Source organism: Eubalaena glacialis, chromosome 3 (genome assembly GCF_028564815.1).
Source record: "Eubalaena glacialis isolate mEubGla1 chromosome 3, mEubGla1.1.hap2.+ XY, whole genome shotgun sequence".
Taxonomy (NCBI): Eukaryota; Metazoa; Chordata; class Mammalia; order Artiodactyla; family Balaenidae; genus Eubalaena; species Eubalaena glacialis.
Window position 1 is genome coordinate 103,206,467 of NC_083718.1, and position 6,743 is coordinate 103,213,209.

The 6,743-nt window shown below is 37.6% G+C and overlaps 1 pseudogene; it reads right to left on the reverse strand.

Moving 5' to 3' along the window:
* Positions 1–1,487: 1,487 nt before the first annotated feature.
* LOC133087121 (NEDD8-conjugating enzyme UBE2F-like) lies at positions 1,488–2,103 on the reverse strand (annotated as a pseudogene).
* Positions 2,104–6,743: the final 4,640 nt, after the last annotated feature.

The following is a 6,743-nucleotide window of genomic DNA, read 5'->3' on the forward strand; positions in this document are numbered from 1 at the left end:
GGATGTTTAGCTTGCCTTAAAAAAATGTAACAGGTTCAAAACCAATCTCTTGATCCTCCCCATCATTAATAAAAGGTTTTTCTTAAAAAAAAACTTTCCCTTACTTTAGGAGCTCAAGGCAAACCTCCTGATATCATCTGTGGCTTATCTGTTTCTCTCATACCTCACATCATATGCACCATCAAAATATATCCAGTATCTGATCCAACCTCACCAACTCCGAGATATTATTAGAGTTCAACCAACCATCATTTCTTGCTTCTATCATTGCATTATCTTCTTATTCTATTTCTCTGCATTCACTTATTCCTTAAACTATTTTTAAATGTTTTTCATTTACTTAAATCCCTCCAAAATATTCTTATATCAAAGTAAAATCCAGTGTCTTTATAATTGCCTATAAAACCCTAAATGATCTGTTCCCCCATTCCACTTTATGCCTTATATCCTTCTGCACTTTTCCTTGTTATCTACTCCAACCATGCATTCTTTTCTCTGCTGGTATTTTCCCAATATACATGCGTTCCATCCTGGTCCTGAATGTCCATCATTATTTTTGGATATTCAGCATATTTCTGTAATTTTTTCTCCCTCAGGCATTGGCATCTAAATAATGTGCTTTAACTGTCATCCAGACAACCGAACAGCATCAACTTCTCATCTTACCTCTTCATTCTTACCAGTTCTTACCAGCCCATTTGCTTGATACTGCCTTGGAAATATGAAGGTATAGAAATTATCAGCAATGCTTTTGGCAGTCATTTTTTTTCTTTCATATTTTCTTTGTATTTCTCTTCAATAGTTGCTTGACTCAACATCTTTCTATCTGCTCTATACAATGAAATAAAATGAAAATAAAAACTAAATTGAGAATAGAAAAAAATAATTAAAGCACTAAATCGTACAAATTACAAAGTATGTTCCAAAGCATACTTACATTAAATAAAATACACATTTCAGTAAGTGATCTACAGTGAATGGTTATGCATTTAGGAAGCTTCACGACATCTAGGCAAGGCTAACATTTGTGGAAGGAACTAAGAGAATTTTTATCCAATCACAGTTTGTAGTGGGTTTCTGATCGCCAACCTGTGAGCAACACTGAGCACATCATTAGCATGACCTGTGCAGGGAACTGACTTTGGGAGAAGGGAAAGAAGCAAGATCTAGCCTCAATTCTGAGTTCATTACAACTTTTCGAGAATCTCACCACCAGCCTATACAGTACAGTTTCAAAAAAGTAAGCATGTTAAGGTAAGGGGACAACTCTTGAGAACCCCAAACAAATTCTCTTGCTGTATTTATGTAGAACTCTCCATCTACAATGGGCAGTCATGAAGAGGTTCTTCCTCAGGACAACATGGTCACAGGACTTGAGGACCCAATGGGACCGAGGGGAGCGCGAGGACTGGGGAAGAGGCTCCCTTTTTGTTTCAGTTGGAGACAAACTTATAACGCACAGTCCACGGCGCTGCAGTCTTCTCGTCCTATCGTCTGGCATAATGTTTCATGTACTCTTCAACTTTATTCCGGAAGTCCTCCTTGTCTGGCAAATGATGTTCTGCAACTTCAATATGCAGTGGATCATCAAAATTCAAAAGATCACTTAACAAAGCGTTGAATCCCCAAACAACATCCTTCAGTGGCGTCCTCGTGGGAGCGCAGCCGGTGCTGTCAATCGAACGTTCTCTCAGTAAACTCAGACATACTTTGCCTGTCTCTGTGATGTTGGGGTGCCAGATCCTGGTCAAGCATTTCACTGTGGGAGGCACCACGTTGTACATATCAGGAACTTCAGTATCAAACTGAAATTTTCCACCCTCGTAGTAACCCTCATCTATCAAAAAACACAAAACCAAAAAAAAAAAAACCCAAAAAATCCTGGGGTTACAGTTAGCTGAAAGCAAGGAAGCTTGTTTGGTTGAGGAAAATGCACTTTACATGTACAAGGTAAATTAGCTTCAAGTTCTGCAATCTCTTTAACAAGTAGACTGTCTCTCGCCGAAAGCCACTGAGTGGAGTCAGAGGCTGTGGCTGACTCCCGGGAGGGACCCTTTGAGACCGACCATCATCCCGCTTCAGTTGGCTTGCCAGCGTCAGCATTACTGCCACCTTGCCCTGGGCACCGCAAGACGGGAGAGTCGGGGCGGCACCCCACACCACACCTGGTCAGCGGCGGCGACACGTGACGCTCAGAGCCCCACCCAGCTCTGGCCGCTGGACCGGAAGTGGTTTGGCAGGCGGCGGGACCGGAAATGAGGCCGGACTCGGCTTCTCTCTTTCGCCTTGGCAGTCATTTTTAAGAGCTGAGAGGAGCTCTTCGTCTCCCGGCAAAATTGACTGGAACCCCGGAAATCGGTAGATATAGCAATTAAAGAGGTAAACTCAGAGAAATAGTTGGTAGTACCCAGATCAATAAAATACCCTCTTCTTATTTGTACCTTACTGATTCCACAATTAAAATTCTGTAGTGAAAGCTGAAGTATAGAGTGACAAAATTCCACTCTTCCTGTGGTGGCCACTGTCCAAAAAATAACTCCCCATGATCCTTATCTCCCAATATTCACATCATTGTGTAGTCCTCTCTGATATTGCTTCATGGTTTGTCTGTGTGACCTATAAAATATGACAAAAGTGATGGTGTATGACTTACATATAAGGCTAAGTCATAATAGAAATTGTGGCATTTGCCTCTCTTGCTCTGTCTTGGATTATGTAGTTCGGGGGAAGCCAGCTGCTATGTCATGAGGTCACCTGGTGATCCTATGAAGAGGTCCACCTATGCTCCCTACCAACAACCCTGTGAGTGAGCCATCTTATGAACAGATCCTCTAGCTCCTGTCAAGCCAGCAGATTCCTGCAGCCCCTATCAGGTCTCTCATAAGAGGCTGTGAGACACAACTGCTCAGCTAAGTTGTTCATGAATTCCTAACTCATAGAAACTGTGAGATACTAAATTTTATTGTTTTAGTCCTTCATATCTGGGATTAATCTGTTGTGCAGTAATGGGTAACTAGTACACTTCTCAGAATTAATGTCTTAATTGCTAGTTTAGTGTATATCTGAATAACCTAATAATCAGATGACTCTTCAGCATAGGAATTTAGGTGATCACCTCCCACTATAAAGGCCCCAAAGGGCAGATACTCATTTTTCCAACACCCAACATTGCACACTAGACACCTGTATGTGACATAAGCTCATCCAATTTCACCTGGGACTTTGAGTCAGAAGTTATTTATACAATAAATTAAATGTGATAGAAAACAAATTCTAATAGTAGCTGCAGAGACTGCAGCAACTTCAAGTATTCTGGTGTGCCAGGGGCCACAGAGCCAGCAGCTGAACCCAGTGTCCAGTGCCAGTGGCAAAGTTACAATTTCTAGTGTTCAGCTTTGGAAACAGAAGTGTCTTCACCCAACTGATTCAGTAGTGAGATTTGGCTGTGGTTTTCACTTTTACTTTTCCATTATCATTGCCAGTTTTCCAAGCCTGATCATCTAGAATTCCAGCAAATCTATGCATATATCAGTTAAGGTAACTGTAGCTGCTTGAATAAACTACTCAAAACTTCAGTGGTTTACAATATAGAAGTTTATTTCTCATCAACTCACTGAACTTCGACGGTATTTTAGTTAGTGGATGGCTTGGGCTGTTTTCATCTTTATGTTCTATCTCCCCCTAAGGCTTTGTCAGCATCTGCAGTTAAAGTAAGAACAAATGGGAATGAAGAAGTTACTCCATTTTAAAGCCATTCTATGAAGTGACACACATCACTTATCCTCACAATCCTAGATGAGATCCAGCCACCAGACCCACATGGATTCACAGGTGAAGGGAGATATAGTCCATAATTTGCAGCAGTTCCTCAGCAACAACTCTATCCGACAGAATAGAAAGTACAAATCTGTTCCATAGCTATCCATCTTTGTCACATTGTGCTATGAATATGTTAAAAAGTTTGTTTGTTTTGCTTAAATGGGCCAGAGGTAGCTTGCTTGAAACTGGGAATCCTGCCTAATACAGCTGTATTCTCAGTTACTTGATCAAAATCAACCTATAATTGGGCCAGTGGGCATAAATTACATTGAATTAACTCTTTTTGCATTATTGAATTCCTTATTTTTCAATAATAAATAGGTTGTTTATCAATAAATAGTTCATGAAACCCACTCTCATCTGTAACACTAGAAAAGTTCCAAGCCTCTGCTTGTGGTGTATATACTTAGAAACAAGGAAGAGCTCATAGTTATAAACCATTTGTCAGTTTCGGCAACATTATATTCTAAAAAACCCTGGAAGCATCTTATTTCTTTTACCTCCATTAATCAACAATACCAATACCCAACACTACCATAAGCACACATTTTTTCAGAAATTATTTCAAATAATGGGAGGTAATTTGCCCAGAAATAGTTGAGGATTATTTAATATTATATTATTTATTATATTTCCTTAGTCATGTAAATACTTATAGTTACATAATGTTTTATTGCTGTGGAGAATCTCTACAAATTATGACTACAGCTTAAAATTGTTATATTATTGTTCTTCAAATTTATTTTCTTGAAAAATAAATTATTTTTAGGAGAACAAAAAGACAAGACACAGAGTGGGAGAAAATATTTGCAAACACATAGCTGATAAAATACTGGTATCCAAAACATATAAAGATCTCTTAAAACTCAAGAGTTAGAAAACAACCCAATTGAGAACTGGTCAAAAGTTCTGAAAAGACATCTCACCAAAGAAGACATGTAGATGGCAAATAAGCACATGAAAAGATGCTCAAGTTTGCTAATTATTAGAGAAATGCAAATCAAAACTGCAATAAGATATCACCTCACACCAGTCAGAATGGCCATCATTAAAAAGTCTACAAATAATAAATGCTGGAGAGGGTGTGGAGAAAAAGGAACCCTCCTACTCTCTTGGTGGGAATGTAATTTAGTGCAGCCACAGTGGAGAACAGTATGGAGGTTCCTTAAAAAACTAAAAATAGAACTACCACGTGACCCTGCAATCCCATTCCTGGCCGTATATCCAGAGAAAACTCTAATTCCAAAAGACATTGATACATGACTTATTTCACTTAGCTTAATACCCTCCAAATCCATTCATGTTGCTGCAAATGGCAAAATTTCATTCTCTTTTATGGCTCAGTAATATTCCATTGTATATATATATACCACATCTTCTTTATCCATTCATATTAAGTGTTGATAGACACTTAGGTTGCTTCCATATATTGGCAATTGTAAATAGTTGCTGCTGTGAACATTGGGGTGCATGTATCTTTTCAAATTAGTGTTTTTCCTTTTCTTCAGATATATACCCAGGAGTGGAATTGCTGGGTCATATATGTTAGTTCTGTTTTTAGTTTTCTGAGAAACCTCCATACTGTTTTCCACAATGGCTGCACCAATTTACATTCTGGCCAACAGTGTACAAGGGGTCCCATTTCTCCACATCCTTGCCAACATTTGTTACTTGTGTTTTTTTTTTGATGTTGTGAGGTGATATCTCATTGTGGTTTTGATTTGTAGTTACCTGATGATTAGCTAATATTGAGCATCTTTTCATGTGCCTGTTGTCCATCTGCATGTCCTTTTTGGAAAAATGTCTATTCAGGTCTCTGCCCATTTTTTTAATTGGGTTGTTTGTCTTTTTGATGTTGAGTTGTATGAGCTGTTTATGCATGTTGGATTTCACCCCTTACACGTCATATCATTTGCAAATATTTTCTCCCATTCAATAGGTTGTCCTTTTGTTTTATATTTTTATTGATTCCTGAAAATTTTATTTATTTATTTATTTATTTCTGAGTAAGGATGGCCATCTCAAAAAGTACTTCAATTTAAAATAAGCTTCACCTAGAAATTTCAGAAATTATTCATTCATAAATTTACTAAGCAAATATTTTTCAGCTCCCTAATATGTATGAGGCTCTCTACTAGTCACTATAAAGTTAATATAAAGTAAAGATAAACATGTTACCTGTTCATGGAATTTAAAAACTGGTTAACAAAGAATAATAGCTTTTACTTCCAAATTACTTACAGACTTTTTATCCGTTTGGAATGAATCAAGCTTTTAAGTAACAGAAAGCCCAGATACAGTGGCACAAACATATAGGGCTTATTTATCTCATATACAAACACTCCAGATGTAGGCAATTGCTGTCATTTCTTCAGGAGCTCAATAAAGGTGGAACTATAATCTTGGCTGTTGTCCTTGGCTTTCACTTGTGTCTCCTATGATCACAAGATGACTAATGTAGCACCTCATTTTAAAGGAGTCTTATTGCACTCATTTCAATGGAAAGATGAAAGAAGGGAACAAGATGACATCTATATAAGAAAAGCAAAAGCTCTATATGAAGCTCACAGTCTACTTCTATTTACATTTAATTGGTCTAAACCTATATTATGTTGTCACCATTGGTTAAAAGATGATCAAGAGGATTGCATGAGTCAGATAGAAGACCCTTCAACATTAAGACTAGAAAATCACTAAGTACTGTTTTCTGGTGCAACTGACCAATAAAGAATTCCAAACCAGCCTGCAAAGAACAGATTTAGAGGTAAATCTCAATTCTGTTGAAAAACAAAGCATTAAATGGTATGGAGCGTACATAAAACATTTGGCAATTTATTAATCCTTATTTTGTTTGAAAGTTGTTTTAAAGGTATAATGGATATATATATATATAGTATATTTTGTATATATATATATATATATAT